The sequence below is a fragment of the Anas platyrhynchos genome, chromosome 2 (assembly GCF_047663525.1).
Source record: "Anas platyrhynchos isolate ZD024472 breed Pekin duck chromosome 2, IASCAAS_PekinDuck_T2T, whole genome shotgun sequence".
Lineage (NCBI taxonomy): Eukaryota > Metazoa > Chordata > Aves > Anseriformes > Anatidae > Anas > Anas platyrhynchos.
The window spans coordinates 117,928,413-117,953,448 of NC_092588.1; the positions used below are offsets into that span (position 1 = coordinate 117,928,413).

The 25,036-nt window shown below is 41.6% G+C and overlaps 1 protein-coding gene and 1 long non-coding RNA gene across 13 annotated transcripts in view; both read right to left on the minus strand.

Moving 5' to 3' along the window:
• Window positions 1-25,036, minus strand: part of RBMS3 (RNA binding motif single stranded interacting protein 3) — a 695,185-nt gene that overhangs the window by 636,508 nt on the left and 33,641 nt on the right. The gene's annotated exons all lie outside the window — the stretch shown is intronic.
• Window positions 208-7,401, minus strand: LOC119716094 (uncharacterized). The gene is made up of 3 exons (XR_005263782.2): window positions 7,004-7,401; window positions 5,954-5,988; window positions 208-1,224 (listed from the first exon to the last, which is right to left on the minus strand). It is a non-coding gene; the product is annotated as an uncharacterized lncRNA (long non-coding RNA).

The window sequence follows — 25,036 nt, forward strand, 5'->3', positions numbered from 1 at the left end:
CAACCTCTTGTGCACAGTGTTAACAAGTCTGAATGTCCCTTCTTTCTTAAGGAAAGAGGAAGCCTGAGGCAAGGCTAGATTCTTGCAGTGAAAAATCCCATCATCCACCGGATTTCATGGGGAAGACCTAAAGGTGTTGAGCAGGGTATAAGTACAGGCAGGGGTGATCACTTCTGCCCCTGGAGGCTAAATGTGAAATGTGTCGCCAGTTTTTGACTAGCAGCAATCAGAGCTGTTTTAATATTTTAGTCAGAAAAAGCCTGAAAAATCCTATCATGCTGTGTGTTTTATCTTCCATTGCAGAAAAATAAAACAGCAGCAGCAAATAAAGCTTGTACCAATTCAATTTGGAAATAACAAGTTCAGCAAAAATGAAGAGACACAACAAATTATTGAAGTTACCAGGTTTGAAAAGACCTTTATAGGGAGACAAGGTGAACTAGAGGTGTAAATAAGTTTTTAAAATTGAATGAGTTTTCTAAGAAAGCTTTAAAACAGACAAGGTGCAAGGTGAGAATAAAACAAAGATTTAGAATGTCATTTAACCACAGGAATTCAAAGCATGGAACTAGGCTGTTCACCTCTCGGACAAATCCTCCTACTCCCCACTGAAAACGCTAGAGGGCAAGAAAATCTGAGCTGTTCTGGCAGCAAGCGGAGTGTGAACACACAGAACCCCATCGTACACCCATGGCTATAAAACCCCAGAAGGAACTGAAAGCCTGCTCCCATAAATCAACGGGGAAGCAAAAATACATGAGGACCGGGACACACATATAAGCTTCCTTTTACATGCCAGTTGCCGTTAGCAGGAAGGAGAAGAGAGTAAGAGAGGTTGTGCATTATCTCCATGGCAAGAACACTGGTGTGACGAGGACAATGACAAAGGCCATGTCTATGTTCTCTCGATCCACAAGCAGACCAGTGTGGGTAACATTGCAAAGCCAGCAATTCTTTCTTCTCATTTCATCCATGAATTGTCTTGAAACATATGATATTTTGGTGATATGAGTGAAGGTGACGGAGCTTACAAGCATCTGGCTTGAGAGCAAGTTACTGAAAAATTTCTCAGACCTTCAGGGGTCCTTCCAAGCCTGCCCTAATTACCTCTACTACAAACAGGGAGTCACCAAAGGACTGCCTGAAGAATGCACTTTTTGTAGTTCAAGGACCTTCCTTTTTCTTCCCACTCATCTCTGCTGGCAGGTAGATTTTCTCCTCAATCTGGAGTAAAAAAAAAATAGACATCAATTTATTTTTTGAATATGAACAAAACCCAATGGGAGAATCAGGCAAGAAGAAAATTGCAGGCTTTTCAATCTCCTATTGTAGGGAAGTATGCTGGAAAGACATTCATAAAATGAAATGAATGTAAAGAGTACATCCAAGAGTGCAGATTAGTGAGGAACGCATGTGTTAGGATTTGCATAATTCCAGCTGGTTGGTGGAACATTTCATATTAACAATAATGCTAAAAATAACATATTTTGAATATACTTGAATAGACTATGCTTAAGCAGTGCTGTTTTCTTCACAGTTCATGGGTACTCTACGAGAATCAAAGGCAAATGCAGGGCAGGAAAATTCATCCTCGACTGAGGTGGTTGCAGACAGCATTGCAAACGGGTACAGCTATTGCAGTGAAAAATGCCAACATATATAACCAAACAAGACAAAATTCCTCCACCTACTCATCAATAATCCTTTAGTGCTTGTATGAATCCAGACATTCAGTTCTTGTTCAAGAGAAGTTCAGATCTGTTTGATAGTGGGTCTAAATTAAGCACTGCAGGGTTGAGAGACTCCTGAAATTGCATTGTTTTAAAGACTCACACAGTTTCAAGGGTCTTTATTTCAGTGACTCTAAGCATTGAACTGCTAAAAAGTTATTCTTTTATGCTTTTAGTTTGCTCTCTGTCTAAGGCTCCTCTACCTCTAACTTGTACTGTTATTTTGTGTATTTTGACTTGGTATTTTTCTAAAAGTCTCATTCCTTCAACCATAGGTATCTGTAAAGGTTTCATTTTTTTGCTTTAAAATAAAAACCCAGATGCTCTTAGCCTTCATTATTGAAAAGGGGAGTTTTGAAAACATCACTAAGCTGAAGATAGAAGATCAAAAAACAGAAGACAAATAAAAAGAATGCACATTTTGTTTTAGAGTCCCTTTTTTTTTTCAGCCAACATCATGATATTTTTGAAGTGTAACATGATTTATAAAAGTTAGAACTGGAGAAAAAAAAAATCAAAGAAAGTGCTTTTACCTGCAAACATGAAGATACCCATTTAACTGTACATACCAGTATTTCCAACAGGTTAATGGAATGACTAATGTGCATAAGAGTGAACATGTATTAATAGTCACAAAATACGAAAAACATTAGTGGAAAGAACACTTTTTGCAGACTCAGGCTGAATATCAAGCTTTATTCATTTTTATTTTTTTTTCTACATATTAAAAGTGAATATCAGCCTAGAGGATGTAACTATGGCTTAGCCTACAGACCATCTGAAACCAAGATCAGAAGTGTTGCAAATAAACATTCAGTATGAAGAAAGAAAACGGAACATCCACCAAGCTCTGGACCTACCAGATGACTAAGCCAATAAATAAAATGTGAGTAATGACCGGTGAATGAAAATACTAATTAGGTAAGGCTGAAGTTTGGGTGATAAGGAGAGAAAAAGCAAGTTCTCAAATTTAAAAGTCTTCCTGAAAGACTATGTCAGTAGTCTCCATTAAACTCAGAAAGATTTGGTTCGTAAGTCTGACTTACGAACGAACAGTAGATATGTGATTGACTCATATGTACCTCCACTTTAATTTTTCAGTATGTCACTAACTTGATTTTCAGTCCCAGAGCACCTACAGCTCCACTGAAGTAGTAGCAGATGTAAGAATTCAGCCTCTTTGAAAATTCAGCTAAAGGCACTTGGAGTTAGGAACAAAACGTAGGCTCAGTTGCATGCCTATTACTGTATGATCATTACGACTACTCACAAATTAGGCACACAGTCACACACATGGTCTTAGGCACATTGGGGAGAGTTTCAAAGACACATCATGGGATGATAGGATTCCAGCTCCCTCTAAAAGCACATGCCTTTGAAAAGTTCACCCTGGGCTTTGAACAGCTTTCCACAATGGATCTCTTCTAGGATTCAGTGGTAATAGAAATTGTTCCTTATATATCACCAGTTAATAACTCAAGATTAACGAAAATATGCTTAGTTTTTCACAAGAGGAAGGAAACTTCACGCACTGCTCCTAGGAAATGCGTGTTGCAACAAGAGGACCAATGTAGGGCAAATATCGTACAAGAGAGATACATACAAGGAACAGAAATCCTACATGGCTTTGTGAGAGACATCTCATTTTAGTCACCTATTTAATAGCTTGTTTGTTTACAGTGAAACCATGATGAGGGGAAAAAAATAAGCTAATTCACAAAAATAACACATTTTTGAAAAATCCCTTGTGTGCTTTTGTTCCATTACAGTCTGAAATTAACATTAGTAGTTTAGTGGGTTCTTTTCACTCTTCAACATTTGCCTTTTTATACTGGACCCAACACTTAACTATAGGGCATGTTTCAGTGGGGGGGAGGAGGGTTAGGAAGAGAGACAGGAAAGAGAGAAAAAAAGATAAGAACCTCAATTCATCTCACTCAAGGGTGTTAATTTAAGATTCAGAATGTAATCATACAGCTTTTTAAATCATCCAAATGTATTTAAAATGTTTGCTTATTTGAATCTGTTATGCTTTGATGGGGTATGGCAAGGAAACAGAATGGCAGGGAAATATGCAATATGAGTGACAGCAGTAATAAATAATCATTATAAGCTACAACTACACCTTTACATGATCTTTTGATCTACCATGTAAAATGCACTTAAGCAACAGGTAACACAAAGTTCTTTGGAGTATAGCACTGTCTGAGATGCTATGAGAGAACAGAAAACTAGCGATCCATTGGGTAAAGCTGCCCCAGAAATGTGCACACCAGCCCATCTTCCAGCTTCACAAGCCTCTTTGCAGTTCCTTGGCTAAGGACAACTTTGGCCTTTTACTAGGGGAATTATTGTTAAGGACAGGTGGATTATTCAAAGCAGTTTCAGGATGATTTATCATGAGCTTGATCTCTAAAAGACAATTATGAAACTGAGAGCTGGACATCTGAATATTATGCTTCCATTTTCATTTCTCCCAGCGGGTGAACACTTGATGCTATTGTAGGTTATTATATAAAAAGAATGACAGTTTCTTCACCTAAGCCTTATAAAGCTTGATTAACAACCTAATCCCATTTTTTACAGAAAACAAAAGAGTGATCAAAGCATATTATTGATGGCCAACTTTTATGCAGAGAACTTAAACAAGTAGTTTGACATCCTAGAGACCAGATTTTCAATTCATAACAGAACACGACCTGAGCTGAAGATAGGTCTGAACACTATCAAGATATTATCTGTCTGCAGAAAATCTGCAAAGAGGAGGGAGGGAACATTTTGGGAGTAACTGCTACTTGATTGTCCATGATCTAAGGAGGAAAAGGGAAAAGGGAAACTACATCTTTCATGACATTAAAGATATTTGAAATAGTTTCATGGGCAACTGATGATGTTATGTATTGTCTCATCTTGGAAACATTAGCTTTTCCTCTCCATTCCTTTTATTTTGCCAGAGTCTGGTTTTAGCCTGATTTTCTTTTAGCTGAGTATTTTTTCAGCTTAGCCATGGGAATTGTCAGGAGTCCCGTATTTTCTTTGTCAGGTGCAAAGATGCCTATACATGCTACGGTACAGTTAGTTTCCCTCACAGTAGTTGTACCAAGGCAGGACAGAGGATAGCATTTGTAGTTTTTATTTTATTTTATTTTATGTTTGTTTTTGTTTTTTTACAAAGAATACTAGGGGAAGAGTTGCAGCTATGCACTAAGGTTCAGTCACTGAAGCTGGACTGAATCCATATCATTTGCTTCCATCTTTACAAGATCTTCAAGGCATATCAGCTGCAATGCGTTATCCACAATGTCAAATATTCTAGACAGGCCAGAAATAAATCTGTCTATGAGCTATGACTAAGAAATCATCCATTAGCAACACAAAAGTAATCTCTGCCGTATTCTAGTCTAGAGTCCAACTGAGAGGGTCTAACATATTGGCCAAGATCAGCTGCTTCTGAGGATGGCTTTTTGCCATTTTCTCAGTCATCCCAGAAAGAAACAAGAAATTAGGCAGCGTGTTAGCTTGCCAAATAAATGACATAAAAAACTTTTAGTGCTGATCTGATTGTTGTGTTTTCAGAGACAGTGATAAATAAAGAGAAAAATATAATCTTACATTATATATAAATTATATATATATATATTATATAAATATATATATATATATTATATAAATATATATATATTATATAAATTATATATAAATATAATCTTACATTATATATATATATAATGGAAAGACTTTTTAGACAGTCTTCATAATCTGTGGCATATCAGCTATTTTGTTCTCCAGATTCTTTCTCTCTCATAAAACTTCCCCAAAGAGCTGATATGCATCAAATTCTGAAGACCATAAAGTCCTTGTGAATTTAGCATCTTATCTTCCTTTCAGGTTAAGGGATGGGTTTGGTGACAAAGGAGAAAGCACGGTGCATTTGAAAAAGTTAGAATGGAGTACTATGAGATTTTTGATGATCCATCACATTTCTGGTGAGCTAAACATAACTGTTCCCTAGAGAAGCACTTTCCAGAAGTACAATACTTTTCAAGCAATTGTCCAGGAGGAAAACATCATCCATCAAGACTGTAGATAAGCATGCTATGCATACACTGCAGACCTTCACCTTAGTTGTAGAAATTAGATGACTTTTGCTATCAGTGCCAGCCCATTTCAGAACATCCCCTTGCACCCGAGCCGTGGCACGTCCTGCAAGCAGGTGAACTCACCGCGTTTGCGCGAAGATATCCCAGCATCTGCTAAGCTGGAGGGAAGGGAAAGCAACAAGGTCGCCTTTCTTTTATCATTATATGATGTTACAGACCTCTAAGACCAGTCTATGATATCAGAAAGAGGGGCTAAAAAACTAGTTTCATCTGACATATTGGTTTTGTGCCTTTTCTAGATGCAGTGGGGAACAACTGCTTCAAATAGGAACTTCTACTGCAAGCCTACTGCTAAGGGAGGGCTTTAAAACCTGCAAGCATTTATCCCAGTATCTGTAGGACTCCTGCATGCAGCTTGCTGATAGAAACAGCTAGTTTTAAAGGGGTGGAAGGAGGGGAAATCAAGGTATGCTAAATATTGCTTATTTCTGTTTGTCCTGAAAACACACCACATCCAAACACAACATCCACTGCTGTTGTCTCAATTTCTGGTAACAGCAAGCTTCAATATAGGCCTAAATCAGCTGCCACTGAAGTCGATGAGAGTGCTGCTTTAATAGGAACAGCACCGGTCCCTGCTGCCAGCACTGCCCTATAACACGCATCAGCAGCCTCCCTTTGTACCCCTCCAGTGAAATCCCAGTCCCTCCAAGCTCTTGCCTTAGTGGCAGTGGCTAAACAGAAAGGAAAGCGCAAACACTGGGTATTTCCTTCATCGTTTTCTTTTTTTTCTTCAACAGAGCAAAACAGACAGCCCATGAACCTCCATCTGGAACAGGGTGTGCTAAACTCATCTGCTCCAGCCTCTCCAGCAAGCAGCCTTGCTGCTAGGCTCAGTGCTAGCTGCCAGCTCCAGCCCCATGGGCTGGGTTTCCCAACAGTTTTCAGACGCTGCCGCCCCTTGGCTCCCTGAAAAACAAACCCCAGAACCCATTCCCTGTCCTCTGTTTTGGACATCCCTCGCCCTGAACATTGTTTCTGTGCTGCAGACAGCAGGCTCCATGCAACTTGCAGCAGGTAACAACTGTAGCTTGACACAAATAGGAGCTTATTTGACAACAGCTCCGCCTAGACCCCATTGCAGGGAAGTAATGTATTTGGGATGGGACTCACCTGGCTGACTTTATTTCCAGGTTAGGGCATGCTTTCTAAACTAACCAGCCAACTCCTGTTTTAATCAGTGAGGACACAGGCAGCTGAAGATTTATTTAATTCCTGCACAGACGTCTAAATTAAGTGCAATGAATTTACCTCCTTAACTCATTGACTGCAGGGGGAACCCAGAGAATTAGCTCAGGCTGCTCGCTTCCCTTTTTAGGTCTGGTTAAGCACTAGTTACATGCTCTGAGCCCCATGCAATAGTGTCAGATCCCAGTGGGGATCTGATTGGCTTATATATTCCAAAAGATTTCAAATATCTTCTTAGTGGCTCTCTGTTTACCCAAAACACCATATGTTCGGTAACTTCCAGCCAACCTCTAAGAAGTCTAGCTGAGGTGTTCAAATGTCTTAATCTGCTCCTCTTAGGAACAGGAAAAATATGTTTTACGAGATAATACAGAAAAGTCCATCTTTTCGTATGACAAACACAGCAATACTTTGTTTTATGTTTGGTTTCATGCATAGGAAAAGAGGTGCCTGTATTTTTCAAAGCATTATATTTTGCAGCGTGACTTCTCATCAGGCCTTTAAATCTGGATGTAGCTTTTGCTTTGTCAGCCCACTGAACATCCAAGTAATTTTATAATTGGTGTCGGCGTTCAGCCGAAGGAATGGAGTCTCAGGTATTTTGGGGTAACAAAACATTTTTGGTTACAATTTTGAAGCATACGAAAAATGATAATGCAGGAAGCTGTAGTTGCATGCTACATCTTCCAGATGAGAACAAAGTAATGAATTAGTGGGGAAAACTCTGAAATGCTGACAACTGCAAGCTAGACTTCTGTAATGTACTGGCAGCATGGTTAACAGCCTGCAACCAAAATGTCTTATAATCTTTATGTGAACCATCAATTTATGCCTTTAAACTTACACAGCTATTATACTGTTAGATTTTTTTTTTCCTTGCCAAAGCTTACTTTATTTTCCTGGGCAAATTCTACACTAACAAAATGTTGGCCTGGGGCTGTTAGAAGAAACAGATATATAAAGAGAAGAAATGAACATCCAACTTAGTAGCCGTTCACACCGGATAAAGTAGGTCTGCCTTGCATGTTGAGATGCTGGAAGGGCAAAGTAGCAGCAAGAATAATTAAGAATAAAATGCAGTGAAAGCCATGCATCATGCTATCTTACAGCCTCTTTAACCCCCTGATTTTCCTTTAGCATCTTCCCAGTCTGATTTTCTTGCACATCACTCATGTACTGACTATTTACATGCTCCATGTAAATAGTGCCAGCTGAATTGTCTGCAGCTTACACCAATTTCTAACAGTGTGGCTACTGAGACCCAGGTTCTGTGAAAAACAGGATAAAGAAGGACTTTCTTCAGAGTTCTGTCATGGAGAAAGTTACAAGATGTTGCTTTTTCATTATTTTTTTCTCTACTATTCCAGTACCCTCTGGAAGTTCCCAGGTCTGGGGAAATGTAAGGACAAGACATGAACAGAAGCCCACTGAGATATCCACTACTTTCTACTGCTGCAGTCAGGGCATGGGCAACCTGGCCTTTCACTCACGGTGGCCTGTTGCAGGCCACTCTTACTTCCACTGATTCCTACCTGCTGACATAGACCCATAAGTCTACAATCCAAGGTGCCCATGGGGCCATCCCTGGCATGCAACAAGCTCCAAACCAGCCCTAAGTCATGTTTTCTCCCTGCAGAAACCTATGCCAAGACCTTGTCTTTTTGAAATCTCCACTATAACATTTCATGGCCGTTCCGAAAGACACCACTGCTTACAGAGTGTAGTTATAAAATACTATCCCATAAACTCTGAAAACTATTCGGGGACTATAAAATCCTTACAACAACTCCCACTTGTATTATTCACCAAAAATAGAAGGGGAAGGGAAGAGGAATAAAAATTCAAACCCCATGCAGGAAAGATAGTGAGTACGTATTTACTTGATGCTAATTAACTCCACCTCTGTGTGACCCTCAGTTCTTTGAAGGTGTCATTCTAGGCATTAATTACTGAAAGGTAAATTTTAGCCATTTTTAAAAGGCAGAAAAAATAATTCCGAGTGAGAAAAGTGAACTGCTAATCTAAAAACAAGATATTCCAAAAAAATCTTACAAGTACATTCTGACAGAAATAACTGGCTTTAAGACCTAAAGAGTCCACTTTGTTTTTACGTTGGTAGGGTGACATCATATTCCCCAAAAAAAGCCAATGGAAATTTTGACATCGATTTCAGTGGTGGCAGAATTTCATTCCTTGAGTTAAATAAAATTTATTCAATTTTCATGTTAAATGCAGAGAAAAATCCTGCTCAGGTTTCCTGCTAATCCAGACTTAGAGTTCCTGCATCGTTACAGCAAGAGAGTTGGTAACCTCAGATCTTTTCTCTACTGTACAAAAATGACCCAATTTCCCACATTCTTTTGAATACTAACTCTCTGAAGCCTGTGATGTGAAGAAGAACCGCTATGTTGCTCTTTGAGTTTCACTCAATATTCCGACTGCAGTCTTTGTAAGTCTGCAAGAATTTACATTCATTGTCTCTCCAGAGTCACTTGCAAAATGATTTCCGAAAAAATCTCTCTTTCAACTACTATCAGACACTGTAATACAGGAACAAGGAATTCCTGGACCAACGGCCAGATGCGGTCTGCAACTTAATTTCAGGCAGACTACAAACAAAATGGTTTTGCTTGTGTGTGTATTTATTACTGGATAAAAAACAAAGGTGCTTATTAACACGTGACTTGACAAACATTTCTGAAGACCTAGCTGGACCTGGTCAAGGAAAAGTCCTCTGCCCTAGGTCAAATAAGCTGTAATTCAGCATTACATCTACCGACCAAGCAAGACAGAAACACAATGTTGCAGAATATTACCCAATACATAAATGCTGTATTCCAATGTAATTGTCAAGTGGGCTTGCTGTGGTGGTGCAAAGGGCACCACCAGCAGACAGAGAGGTTACTCAGCATGGGCAGCTTCACTTAAGTCAATGGTAAAGATGGAGAGAGAGGAAAGGAGAGAGGGAGGGAGGGAGGGAGGGAGGGAGGGAGGGAGGAAGGAAGGAAGGAAGGAAGGAAGGAAGGAAGGAAGGAAGGAAGGAAGGAAGGAAGGAAGGAAGGAAGGAAGGAAGGAAGGAAGGAAGGAAGGAAGGAAGGAAGGAAGGAAGGAGCCAGGTGAAGAGAAGAGGTGGAGAGGCAAACAAAAGAGGGAAAGGAAAATGTAATGGATTTACATTGTCACCCTTCATAAATCTTGATCATGTCTTCAACAAGATCTAGAAAAATCACAGTTTCACTCCGGGACAGGGATGTTCATTACGCAAGTTCAAACCGTATGAAAAATTACTGTGGGAAAATCATTCACAATTGATTTATGGCTAAATTGAGAGAAGTGGAAGTGCCATGGCCAATTGGCCGCCTTCAAAATATCTTCCAATCTTGCACCCCCACTAAAAGCTTAGCACAAAGCTGCTTCTATCATGTGAGTACCCAAACACAAGGTATTAACCCAGCACATCCCATTAATCATCACAGCCACCTAGGAATGAGACCTGCAATAAAATGGAGAAAGGGGAGAAATGAATAATTTAGTAATTGATCTCTATCTGGAAAAAAATACACCATTCTAAAATAAACACTTCTCTCTTCACAAGCCTGAGAAAGTCCTTAACAATATTTGCATTTTTTAAAAATCTAATTAATTTATTCATGTTTCTTTACAAATAAAGGAAAAAGAAAAAAAAAAAAAGAAAAAGAAAAAAAGGAAAAATCTTTCTGTCAGGGGGAAGAATCAGGCTGCAGGATTTCTGTTTGCCTTATTTAAAAATATATATCTAATTTTGCGAGGGCTGTTTAGAGCAAGCTGAGCAGAGGGAAGGCTTTGTGTGACAGATCTTTCCAGAGATCAGCTGTTCGATGTCTCCATATACTTCAGATCGATACAAAGGGCACATGGATGTTTAGATTAGTATCTGTGTTCCAAGGAGTGCCAAAATACCTAAGGCCTTGCATTAGCTTCTATGCTCTCCAGCAAGTTTCAGCAACAGCCACGTCACTTCAGAGCTGCATCATGCCCCTAGGAAGACTTAACTCGTGCACTGCCATGGCACAGGGAGTGTATGGACCCGGAGCAGTGGCCGAATATTTGGGAAGGGAAAGGAAAAAGGATGAGGAACAGTTCTTAGATGAACCATTTCTCATAGCAACAATCATCTTTCTGACACTATGATGGGAGCTACGACCCACTGGGGAAAGAGCCATCTAGGTAGGCCTCTGAAAGAAGGACGTCATGAAAGCCATCAAAAAAAAATGAGCCTTGTTCTTTTTGCATCCTACTGAACAACACCCTGTGATGTTTCTCTATAAATTCATACGAACACCCCCCCACACGCACATTTGTTTCATATAATACCTAAGCGAGTGGCTTTAGGCCAGCTCATTAAGCAATGAAACGCACAGCTTTTTTTTCCAAAGCACATGAATTAGAATCATGAAATACCGCACATTAGAAACGAGATTTGAAATGTGGAAGTTGCACAGTAGCTGAATGGCACTGTAATAGCACAAGCACTAGACATCTCTATCAAAGGCTTCTTTTCTTTTTTTTTTATTTTGGATAAATGAGCACAGTACACTGAATTATTAACTTCTCTTATAGAATGTAAACAGGATTTCAGAAGGATGAATCAGGTAAAATTCAAGTAACAGTTTAAAAACTGGAGCATGAAGTAACTAAGCAACAGCCCCTCTGAAGATGCACTTTTGTCAGGAGTTAGGCTTTTGTAAGGACTGCTGCCGTAGCCCATCCTCTCCCCCTCTTAAAACCTTATTACAGTTGAATTTATGACATGGATTTTCAAATGTTAGGATCACCTCCCCGATTAGCCCCAGGTAGTATCTTTCTGAACAGCTGTTAAGTTTCATACAGTGTCCCTGTGGGCCTGTGCCATAGTAAGAGAATAGGGGATGTTCCTGACCGCTTCTCTCCAACATATTTAGTATCCTCCAGCCCATACAATTTCCATTCTTCTGGATCTTCTGAGGTAAAAGGTCTGGCCTCTCTTCAGTTGGGAGTTTTCCCAAGCTCTTGAATACTCTTGTCACCCTTTTCCTAATGCCCTTCTTTCAGCTCCGTCATTTTTGAGAAGGGGAGGCCACCATTGAACGCTGTGCTCTAGCTGAGACCTCCGGCACTGGCTTTACACAAAAAGCTCTGTGGTACCCTCCCAGTTATTCAATATCTCAGTTTTCCTGAATGATAAGCAACCTAATATCACAATTGGGTTTTGATCATGGCTGTAATTGGAGCAAGTGCCCCCACTATCTCCCATACTCAGCTCCTCTGGATCCTGCAGGACTGCTCCCACTCTCCCTCCCAGCCAGTCTCACCTGCGTTATTCCCCTCTTCTATTCATTCTCTCTCTGCCGCTGTCCTGCCTGTTTTCCAGACAACTTTACAGTTCTTTGAAAGTATTCATAGTCTGTACTGCTTCTGAACAGACCAAGTAATTGTTTCCCCTACAGATTTTGTTACTTTACTGCTCCAGCCCTCCAGTAACAAATGGGTTAACAACAAGAATCTCCGTCATTTTGCAGATGTCCAAATCCAAACTTCAGTCTCCTTCTACTATAGGAGATTAGGCTAACCCTCTGCTTTTCCTCTGCTCCCCAGCTTGCAGCCATAACAGCATCCTGCCTCTGACTCCACAGCATCGTAGCTGCTGAAATCCTTTGTCCGGAGCTTTGTCACAGAGCGGCCGCTCGCAGCATTTGGTTTGCAATTACTCACAGCTCCTCCAGCACAGTCTCTATTCTAGGAGATCACTGAGACGTCAGCTCGCATTGTAAAATACACGCTGGTGGACTACATCGTGCCATAATCTCTCTGGTGCTTTACTATTGTTTCTAAATGAGGATTTCAAGCTGGTTGCCAGCTCCAGATGCAATGTGTTACTTAAACACATCACTGAATTAGCTAACTATGCCTGTAGCTGGTTCACAGGCGAAGCTCTGTTTTCAGCAGAATTTATTGAAGAGACACAAACCTCAGATCACTGCTAAACCCAGCCACAAATCAAAGTCCCCTGGCATATGGGACCAATCAGTCTAGCAGAGGTTTGCTGCTGGAGCACTCGTCACAGCCATTCGCCGAAGCATTTCTTCTCCCAGGGCCCTGCTAGTGCCAGTAGTGCCCTGCTCTCCTTCCCAGACTTACCACGCACCCGTGCAGGGCCACTGCTGTTTTTGCATTATTTCTGGGATCCCGAATGTGTCCCGCTCTTCTAGAAGTCCTTCAAGGACTCCTCTTGCCTTACAGCCCTCCAGGTGTTGTATTGCCATCTTCAAGAGCACTGGCCAGGCCCAGTAGCTAAGCAACAAATGGCTGCCATGCAGGAATTTCAGTTTTTGATAGAGGATGGGAATCAGGAGTGCATGAAGAATGGGAAAAATGAGCAGGACGCTGTCTTCCATGGTATCTGCTGCACTGAAGAGGCTGCTCTGTCAAGGAGTTGTATTTAGCCTTACTCTGAGGAAAGGAAACCCAGATACTGTGTGCCTCTGAGGATGGGCGCAGGGAAAGAACAAGCCAGAAGAATCCCACTGACACAACCACCATTTGGGAAGAAGGAAGGAGAGGAGAAAAGAAGACTTAGCACGTATGAAATGGTCCAACTTCACTTCCATCATCTTGGAGGGAGAGTCGGAAACTACTGAAGCCAGACTAGAGGCCAACATGACAGCAAGGTTATTGTAAATGATAGCCATAATAAAAAATGCCATAAAATTACAAGGACGCAGTGGTGTTATTATACTTTCCCAATGAGATTTCAGCACTGAAAAAAAAAACATATGCATAGCCACACTCCGAAGTCTGTCAGACAGCCCTCACAACAAAAGCTCTGCTTCCTGGGGACTCAGTCCTTCCCTGACTTGCTCTGCTCTGCCTCCTCGCTTGCAGCAGCAGGGCTGGGACCTCGGCGGCTTTGTCCCATGTGAGCACACACACGGTTGGCAGGAGGAACGGCAATACTCTCCCCCAGATCCCTGACCTGCACACCTCCTTTGTTCAGAAGTTTGCAGCATTGTTGAATGTCTGATTATTTAACCAAATACCACCACGGCGATTGAAATGTTGCTCAGATGTAAGCACTTTTTGTTTATTTACCCCAAAGTACACAGCACATGGAGCGAAAGGAGAAGAACAGCAAGCCCTATGTGTCTGCCTCCCCTTCTCCATCACAGCTGCATTTCATCACATCCACCCTGGAGTCACCATCTCGCCGTCAGGAGAGTGGCTCTGCTCCCAGCGTGCTCCCCATTTGCCTGTCAGTTGAGCATGATGGGTGCTGAGTAACCCTCCTTCTTCCTTACGCCAGCATCTTTAAGGCTTTAATATTCTGTTTGATCTGAGGCTGTGGGAGGAGTAAGCAATCTTCTGTCTGGGTTATTAACTAGGTAGGGAATACTCCCCAAGAAATATATTCCCCAGCATTTCCTTTAGATCTCTCATCCATGCCATTGTGCTGCGGTTTTGTTTTGTGTGCGTGTGGTTGTTTCTCTTGTTTGTTTTTCTTTCTTTTCTTTTCTTAAATAAGACTTTTTATTTATTTATTTATTTAAGGCTACACATTCTGGCAAGTAGGTATAATGCAAATAATCTGAGAGCCAATGTTATTTATAACATCACTGCACATAACACCCTCATTCTCCCCACCAGCCTTTTACTCTATAAAAATACACAAGAGTAAACAGGCACTCCATAAAAAGAAACCCAGGCACCCAGCGTTAAGACTGAACAGCTAAGAACTTAGCAGCAGCAAATATAACCTCACCTCCTTGTGAATAATGCCTTGCTATTTAGTCTGGTTACATGATGACGCACTGTACTGCAAACACGATGCTGAGGTTATCAGCTTTCTTCTACAATCTTCAATACAAATCAAGAAAATTATGTATACAGAGGCCAAACAACCCATTTGAAAGGCTGGGAAAAAAAATATGCTTGAAAATCAAGAGTGTTGTAGAAGAAAAAAATAATTATACAAATCAGAATGAAAATGCTGAAGCGCAGGTAATATAATGTAGAAAAAATGGCATGTACTTCAAAAGGCAAGATGTCATTGCATATGAAAGGAAAGGAAAAAAGCAAGGAACTACTTTAGCTAAACAGCTTTGTGCAGCTCTTTGCCCTGGCCTTGTGAGCAGTGAAGGTTCATTTCAGTTGTCTTCGCAGCTTCTTTGGAAGTAACAATACAGGGATAAGAGTGTGACCTTAAATAGAAACATCTATTATCCAAGTTTCCTGCTCAACACAGATGAGGCATATCCTCATCTGAAGCCCACAAGGTGGGCTTCATTTTTTATAGACTCAGAATATTTTCAGAGCACTTGGCCAAAAGTCCCAACAATCCTGTCACCGGGCTGGGAAATGAAGAGGGAGTGCCCATCTGTTTGTTTTGTGTTGTCTCATGAAGAAGATCCTTAGAAGAATTTTACAGGGAAGCTTTTAGAGAAAATAAAAATATTTATTTTTTCCTCTAGTGAGGATTTCTGGGTTCACACTGACATTTGACTTAGCAGATATTTAGCATGCTGTACACCATATTTCACTTACAACAACAGTGGATACAATAAGATTCTCTTCCCCCAGAAGATGACAGTAGGGTACATGTTTCATAGGAAATTACATTTTCTCAAGGTCTGGGGGTGTGCTTTTTTTGTTTGTTTGTTTTGATTTGTTGTGGGTTTTGTGTTTAATTGTTAAGGCTCAAATGAAGGAAATATGTTTGGAAGAAAGGGTCTGCGGTGACACTGACATTGAGTCTGGGTGTACAGAATGTATTTCTGTAATACATTAAATATCCTACCACGTTCAAACAAACACACAATAACATTTATGTGCAAAGAAGCCATAGGCACAACTCTGACACCTCCTCTAGAATTTGCTTCAGCAGCAGATTTCAGTCGTCACTGGGCTCCTGTAAGACAAAAGAATAAGGAGCAAATGTTAGCAGAGAGACAACTTCTTCCATTCAGTTTGCTGCCCAACGGGACTTGCAAGAGCCTTCAACATCTATCAGCACAGAAAACTACTTTGGCTCCCTGTCCTGCACTGCTCTGTGATAAGTAGGTGAATGCCATCTTGTTTATCTTTCATCTGGGTGTTGAGCAGGGCAGTGGGGCATGAGGACACCCATGAGTACCCCAAACTAGAAAAGACTGACACAGCATCATGTTTTGGGATTACGTTACTCGTGTTGTTAAGGGCTTGCTGGGAAAACTAAGACAGCAAGCATGCATTTGTAATGCACCACCTAGCTTAGCAAAAGGAGCCGTAAACCCTTTTAAACAGACACAACAGCAAAAACAATTAAGGGAACTCCTTCAGTTCAGAGCTACCTGGGGTGAGCACACGAACTGGCGTACGAGCTGCCCAGAGGCCCCGGAGAGCAGTTGCTGAATTAGCAGGGAACGGAGCGCCTAATTGGTGATTGTTTATCAAATAATACAGCAGCTATCCCACTGTACTCTAAGGGGGAGGGAAGAATAAAGCTGTATCGGGTGCCACCACTGTGAACTTAGCATATTTCTGAGATATGTAAGACATATTCTCCAACGCTTTTAAGTGTCCATATGCAGACGAGACAGAGGCAGGCAGGAGGCACATTTAAGAGCGCATTTATTTCAAATGCCTCTGCTAGTTCAAAGGACTCAAACATAAACAGTTGTCTGAAAGAAATAGATGCATTTTGAAGAGAGAGAGGAGAATTTATCACTTTTGAGGTGGGAGGAAGGGATGGCAAATACAGTGCTAATTAATGTAAAGCCTTCTCTGTCCCTGCTGCCCCTTTGTCCCCAAACATGCAAAATCAAGAGCCTTCTCTGCCATGCTCTCTCAACACGCTTGGCACATACATCTTTCTCTGTCTCTCTTGCACTTATGCACTCTCTCTCTCCATAAAGGGGCATGAAATGAGAAATTTTAGCAAGGTTTCTTTACAGAAGAGAGGCTTGGCTTCAAGCCCGGTATACAGATGTGGGAGGCAGCCTTGAAAGAGAGCCTCCCTCAGTGCTGCCCAAGGAAGTGGTACTCCTCAAGAGGAAGCCAGGCTCACTGGGACTCACTTTCTCCAGCCCCATCGGTACTACCTATTTTTGCTCAGAGACAATAAATGCCCAAGAAGGTGAAAAAAACTGCATGGTGCTGTCTTGAATTTTTCTCGGCTTGAACTTCAGGCAAAAATGCGCACATGTTGAGAGGAACGGTGAAAAAAAAAGAAAAAAAGAAAAAAACAAAACAGAACTTGTGGCATCCCTGGATTTGGTATTTACTTTTCACACACCATCTCCAGTTATAAGAATTAGCCAATTTAATACGGAGAATTGTTTGTTATCTTTAGCTTCAGATAGATTATTTCTTTTCAGCAAGCCCTTGTAGACTCTTGTAATAGTTTATTGCTACAGTTATACAAGCATAGACAATTTACACTAGGAAAAAAAACCCTTTTGCAGGTACAGTTTTACATCATTTCCATGAGCAAATTAAGTTGTCTGAGAAAAAAAATCCTTTTTCCCTCTAGTGTAACTTCATATATATTAGGGCTTTTGCTAGCATAGCAATGATGACAAAAATATAATAAATCCCTTCCTGACACAGCTGTGCCAGCAAGACTAAAGCCTTAGTCTCAATGAGATTGAACTACTTTGTATTTCAGCAACATTTAGATCTATCGAAGGTTCAATTTCTAGAAATATTACAGGCTTTTTCCCTCACAGCACAGTGCATCTTCCCCAATTGCCTGGCCTGTCCATGCTCAGGTAACCAGTGGTCTGCTGGGCTACCTTTGCAATATCATGTATTCAACTGTATGCTCACTAAAACCATTGAAAAGATGACTATTATGTAGAGTTAAAAAAATATATCACCAACAAAACCTTTGTCTCCATCACACAGACAGATGCTCCACAATTTCTGCTGGGCCCCCAGCCCCAGCTTGTAGCCAACTTGTAGGTACTGCAGTAGTAAACACTGTCCCACATGGTTGCAATGTATGTTTGCTTTAGTTATGTCTTGCCCTCCTGTTTTAAAATGCACAATATAAACCAAATGCATCCAGTTTCTGAAGCTGTACTTCCACTTTGAACGTATCAGGAGGTAAAGAAAACAGACAGCTCTTTTTCTTTTTTTTTTCTGTAATTAAGAGGGAATTTCTTACCATGCCCAATGAAATCCAGAATGTTTCAGTGCAGATGCCTGAAAAAGAGAAAACAGTCTTTAAAAGACAGCCTTTTGCTCAGCGGAAGTCTAACTCTGAAGAAACTATTGCCAGCATAGTTCTATAGGTTGAGTTAAATAAATAAATACTTATCTGATGAATTGTTGCCTGGAATCCTTTTGTGCTTGTATCTCTTGAGTTAGAGGCCATATTAAAAAAAGCGCACAGGAGATTTGAAATCTGAGGCCAACCTAAAGCTTGGTTCTAAGAAGTCTCAATGCACCAGCACTTTCCCGTGGCGTGGGTGAGACAGGTTTAGTCATCAGGTGTGACAGAGAGCAGTCTGTTGCAATCCAACATTACATGGAGAGCCGACTAGAAAGCAACGTATTTAGCACATACACTGCACACATCACAGTACCCTCAATGAAAAGAAAATCAGGTGTTTCAATGCACAGGTTTTATTCAGGTCAGCTGCATTCCAGTCCCTCCAAAAAGCTATAGCAAGTGCCTGGATACAAAGATGATCACCAGTCAAGAGTTTTTTTGCCAGACGTCAACATCACTGTTACGCACATGAAATGCTACTGTCCTCTGTACAGGTATTTAGATCAAAACACCCTCTAAAAGTATTAGAATATCTTCACAAATTAGGACTTTACCTAGTATGTATTTTCTTTCATTTCAATTCTTTAAAAAAAATAATAATTCTTCTGCCTCTCTCTTCTGCAAGGACTCCAACTGAAAGTTTTTCAAAAAACTCAAATTGACTTTTCAGGGCAGCAGCTTCCTTTGTTACATGCTCAGACAATACCTGCCATAGGATGGGTGTAATTACACAGGAATAACCAGACAGGATCAGTTCAGAGGCTGAGGAAGTCAACTGTCCTGTCTAGGCTCATAATTTATCCTCTCCTCCTCTGGCAAGTGCCAACAGCCTCCCAAGCTCTGGGCCTTCCCAGCTCCCCACAATGTCTGCATTTTTGTATACAAGAGTCACCAAGAGAGCTTTCTTTAAGGGATATGTCCAAACACCATTGTCAGCATGTGAACTTTTGGCATCTACAATATCCCAGGGCAATTTCACAACTATGGGAAGTCCTTTTTGCTTGTTTTAAACTTGTCACCTAACCATCCACTTGAGGCTGCCTGGCTCCCACGGTATGGGAAAGTGAACAGTCATTTTCCATTTGCTTTCTTCGTGCCACTCGAGACTTTACAGCCCCTTCATTTTCTTCCTGCTCAGACAGGAGGCTGAAAATCCCCAAGAGTTTAGCTGTTTTTCATACAGGAGTCACCCACATCTTTTATTGATGTTTTCTGTATTTTTCTCCCCTTCTCCTGCATCTTTGTGAGAGGAAGCAGTAAGGATGTAATGGTCAAGTGCACCACACATTTATATTGTAGTGTAAAGATCTTTCAGTTTTGTTCATGACTCCTCTCCCAATAATTCCTAGCATTCAGCATTCGTTTTTGTTTTTTTTTTTCCTTATTCCTACTGGACATTCAGCAGGCTTTTTGTACAATTGTTATAACCCAAGGTTTCTTCCCCAGTGATAATTTAGATTCCATCACTGTATATTTCAGCTTAAGGATTTTCTCCTGCTCTGCACTGTTCTGCATTCATCAGCACTGAATTTCATCTGCTGGGTCACCCTCCAGTCACTCTGCATTGCAAGGCCGTTCTGCAGCACCCAGCATGTCCTCACCTCAGCTATCCTGCCTGATGGGGTATCGCCAGGACGCTTCTTTGTCTCATTCTCCATCTCTCTCAGGAACATGATGAACAGCATCAGTCTGCATGGAGATGTCCCAGATCACCTCCACCCCTCTGTTAAAAGCTGGCTCCTAAACTGAAACGATTACTAATCCAGGTAAGGACCTTACCTGAATTATTATCCCAAAGCTTGACTTCATAAAAAGTTTTTGAGGAAGCGGGGAAAAAAAAAAAAAACTTAGAATTTTGTTTATTTGACTCTTCCTGTTTTCATCTTTCTTGTTTTAGAAAAGCTACAGCTCTCTTCTCCCAGTTTCATCCTCCTTGTACATGGCACGGCAGTGTGCTCACGCACAGGTTGAACAATGCTACATGTTCCTTCACTGGCTGAGCTCTATTTTAAATGACATGTTTACACAAACCCTCTGGTTTTGAATGTCATTCAAACAACACAACGCCACATATGGTTTCCCAGTGTTCAAGAGCAGCTCAAAAGTCCCAATTTAGACTCTGAGGCCCACCAAATAAAAAGGAATGCAGTGCATATGTTCCCAGAGCTGGCTCAGCAAATGTAGGCTGCAGAAGTTCAGAGGAAGAGCAAAAACACCAACCCTGCTTACTAAATACTACAGTAGATGAATAAGTCTAATTTTCTAAATAAGAATAATTGGCTCAAATATAATGCCAATAACCCTTCGGGGGACGCAGAGATGGTGAGTGCCGTTGAGAGTAATAAAGGAGACGATTCTTATTGCATGCATGTACTTAAACTATAGAAACCCATTATGAGAATTGTAATTCCAATTATTTGGCTAAAGCTGGCTGCCCTGAATCAGCAAACAAAACGCACAGGTAAGGCAAAGAAGAAAACAGAGGAGCTGCAGTGCAAGACAGCAACCCGGCCTCGGCCAAGCACTGCTCTAGGGACACTGGGCCAGCATGTGGGCAATGGCTGGGATGTGAGGTTTTAGGGTCAGGATTTCCTCCACAGTAAGCACAGACCCACAGCACGGAGATCCTCACACCAGCCTGAGCTGGCTGGCTACTCCTGGCGGGCTGGTGCTCAGGCCTCATTGCCATCACACAGGTACTGCCCCAGGAGCGGGGAAGAATTGTTTATAAGCAATCGAGGCGCAGAGGAGTCAGGAGAAAAAGGTAAAACCTAGGTAAGATTCTGAGTGTGCCTTCTCCAGCAGCACTCCACGCATCACATCCTTCAGCACAGAAGTAGCCGGTGCTTTCTCCTCCCAGGAGACTATGCCAGTGACTGGTCAACACCGGGGCTAAAGGATGCACTTCCTCATTTCCCACTTCCTCTAGATTTCCCCTGGGCACCCGGTGGAAACCCCAATTTTCCCTTTTTAAGGAAATAAACCCTGTGGGAAGAGAGCAGTCAGCCCCTTGCCAGCCTGCCCGGGACCGCATCTCCTGCTGTACACATCCCCAGGACAGTGCAGCACGGAGCAGGGAGTGGATTCAGCCCAGCTCATTCACCATTTAAAAATTAATGGCAAATGCAGCCTCTCTAGCTATAGATAAGTCACTCCAGAGACCTCTGGAAACTAATGTCAGCCCTCCAACTCCTGTTCCTATTACGGCGTTAATCTTAGAGGCTGATCCACACACCAGTAACTGCTTAAAGAGGCCTGCTAGCTCTGCCAGGGGGCTGATTCGCACTCAGCTCACATACACAGCAAGGTAAATGCAACACACCAACACGCGCGTTCCACTATCACAGACCGACTTAGAGGTGTCACATTTTTTAATATCACATACTTATTTACCGACGCCTGCCTTAGTAGGCATATGTAACCTAATGCTGTATTTTACTGATATTGCAGATGGTATAACCAATCTCCTAAACTCTCTACCCTCTCAAAGGATTAGTATGATGTGCAGAGCAGTTTTAGCTTACAAAGCACTACTTTAGTGTGTAGGGTTATTGATTTAACTTAGAAATTCTGCTATATAGTGTAGTTTTACTGATTTACCTTTTACAGTAGTGTAAGAATATCTTTTTTCCCCTAAAAACTTCGACACACTTCATTATCCAGTACAAAATATTGCTCCAGGTAGGATTTCAGGGCAGGCATTCCGTAATCAAAATTATGGACTTTTTGAAGAATTCTGTGTCGCAGGTCTCCTCCCTCCTTCCTCGTGTCTTCTTTACTAAATAAACCTGGCATACTCCCTAAGCTTTTTGCTACAAATTTCTTACAGAAGCACCAACAGTAATATGCCAGCACATCACCTCTCTTCTTCCAGCCTCAAGCCTTTAAGCCAGAAATCTGTTTTGTTATAGGGCAGATACTGACACGGGGGAGTTTTTGCCCCATCTGAAATACTTCCCAAATGTGCTGATACATTTTCTTTCTTCTCAGCCATAATAGTCGTTCAAATCTCCAGTCTCCTCTCCTCTTGATTGCTGCAGGGATCTCCTGTGCCATCCCCAGTCCCAGCTCACACAGTTCCAGCACATATGGGAAGCTGCAGCTGAATGATGCATACACATGACAGCAAAAAGATAATCCCATGACATTGCTGAAAGCTTATTTTGAAAGCATACTTTAAAAACATGATCAAACCCCAGAACCACTGCTTATGGCATTTTCCTAGCCTTTCTTTATGACCAACTGTATCTGCAGCCATGCAACTCGAACTCTGACCCTCTTTCCTGCACCACTTTTCATTTTTATCTGTCTTCAAGCAAGTATATTCTCTTATGTTAATTATTCTGCTTAAATCCTCTTTTATTCTGCTATATTAATCACTTCCCCCCAGTTGCCTCTATCTTTAATTTCTCTGCTACTAAATTCAATAAGGAAAGTGATTCAATTTTACCTTGTGATGACTTCATGGGGCACAAACCATTATCAAAAAGTAGCCTAGAGTCTAATGTCAGTAGCTCTACTTTTCCCCCTTTTTCTTTGCAGATGAAGAGTTACAGAGGTGCTTAAATCTGTCAAAAAGCTTTCCCAGTCTGTATCCTTGAAGTATACCAATTCATTGTATTTTTTGTACATTCACTGGATTATAACATTAAACTCTTTTAGTCCAAAAAACTGTGTATTAGTATTGCCAGTAGGCAGGGATATGACAACGTGTCACCGCCGTAAAAGCTTAGGCACACAGATCAGTTGTTTGCACATCTGTTGATTCACAGCAACTGACCACACACATATATATACGTATATATGTACATTGCCAATGGCAAATACAGGATAAGTCATATCAGCTTAAAAAAAAACCTTGCCTCAATAAAGAGTGCCATACGGTTATATCCCACTCCAACACCACAAGGAAGTAGCCGATGACAGGTGAGGATTACACAAAGGCATTACCTCAGTCTCAGATATTTTACCTTGCTTTACAGTGTTTCCACACCTTCACGCTTCAAGATAATGCTATAACAATATCTGGTCCCTCCCAAACGCGCAGCGTACTAAAAAAAAATATTTAAGATTATATCTAAACCTCTACTCTGCTAAGGTAAATAAAGCAGTGTGATTTCAAAAGGTACATAGATCATAGATAAACTGGTCTAGCAACCAAAACCTTCTCTCGCATGAAATGATAAATGGTGCCATTCCGGCAGCTATTTAGACCTTGCTGCCTGAACTCAGGCTGACCCGAAACATAGCCATTCCTTCATTACCCCAAGCTTTGCACCGTGTGCTGCATCAAACACCTTATCTTCTCCCTTATTACAGCACCTCCAGCAACAGTTTTCTTTCCAAAGAAAAAAAAATAAAAAAGGCAGACTATTTAAAAAGAGCTGATGCTTATGAAGTTAAACCCGACCAGCACACCCCAGACCGCTCGGTATTTTTCAGCCACACGTGGCCTCGGCCAGCTGGGCTCTCTGACCCTCTGAGTGATCCCTCGGGTGTGCTCCTATTTTATCAGTCTGTGAACTCGCCGGCCACAAAGCCAGAGAGGAGTTTGTCACTGGGAATGGGAAGTGGCTCAATCAGAAGCAACCTTGAGGTAAATAAAGCGGTGAGAAAAGGCGCAGGCAGGAGGCTGTCAGCTTGGAGAGTACCACGGGGCACAGCTCTTCTCATTATCAAGTTTACTCAGGACTTCCCTACGTAAAATTTCATTTCCAGTTGGCAATAACCCTGTGAAACTTTGACCCTCTTGAGCAGAAATCTGGGTCGGGCATATGTTGTATATGTGCTGCAGTCAGGGCTGGGCTGGAGATGGTTTCAAATATTCGGAAGGTTTCCGAGTATCTCGGGCAGTTTTGAGAGAAAGTTTACAGGGAAAGGTGTGGGGGGAAGGTCTTTTCCTAGAAAGGCTGGTTTGGATCTGACACTGGGTACAACACATCGCAAATCTGTCCTTTGTGTCAGGAAAGTGTCTAAACAAAAACCTGCCCAAATCTGGACAAGTTGTAAATCCTCAAATGAAATGCAGAAGAAAAAGTCCAGATCAAAAACTGCCGATAAAGATGTCTCTGATGTTAGCTGTCTCAGCTGAGAGGCTGTTGAGGCATTTTCCACCATTCCCTCAAAGCTCCTGCCCCAGCAGGTTTGCTCCAGCCTGAGGCTGAGAAGGACTTCCCTTGCAACTGCAACTTCAGTTTGCTGGATGTTGCCAGATCCAGACATCCAAAACAAAAGCTAGGATATTCTTTATCCCGTCAGTGTTTTCCTAGCCAACATCCCCTGCTCAGTACACGGAATGTGGAAGATTCAAATTAGCAGCACCAAATGTAGAGGGACAAGAGTGGGGCTTGCAAAGTTCAGCGAGAAGCACAGGGAGACAAAATACACAGATGAGGAAATGTCTCCCTAAGGCCCCACTGACTGGCACACAGAAGCTGGAATAGGAATGGGAGAGAAATGGGATCTGAGAGCTGGGGAATCTGAGATCATTGGCAGGCTTGGCACCAAAATTTGGCAAAGAAAACCCTGGCAAGAAGTCAAGATGGTGTGGAAAAGTGGGTGAGAGTCACAGCTCCAATAATCTTGGATGCAGAAGAAGCACTGAGACTACGCTGAGTGGGTACCAGTTGGCTGAGCTATGTCTGGACAGGAGCTCAGGGCTGAGGCTCGGTGGGAACACAGCAACATGGCAG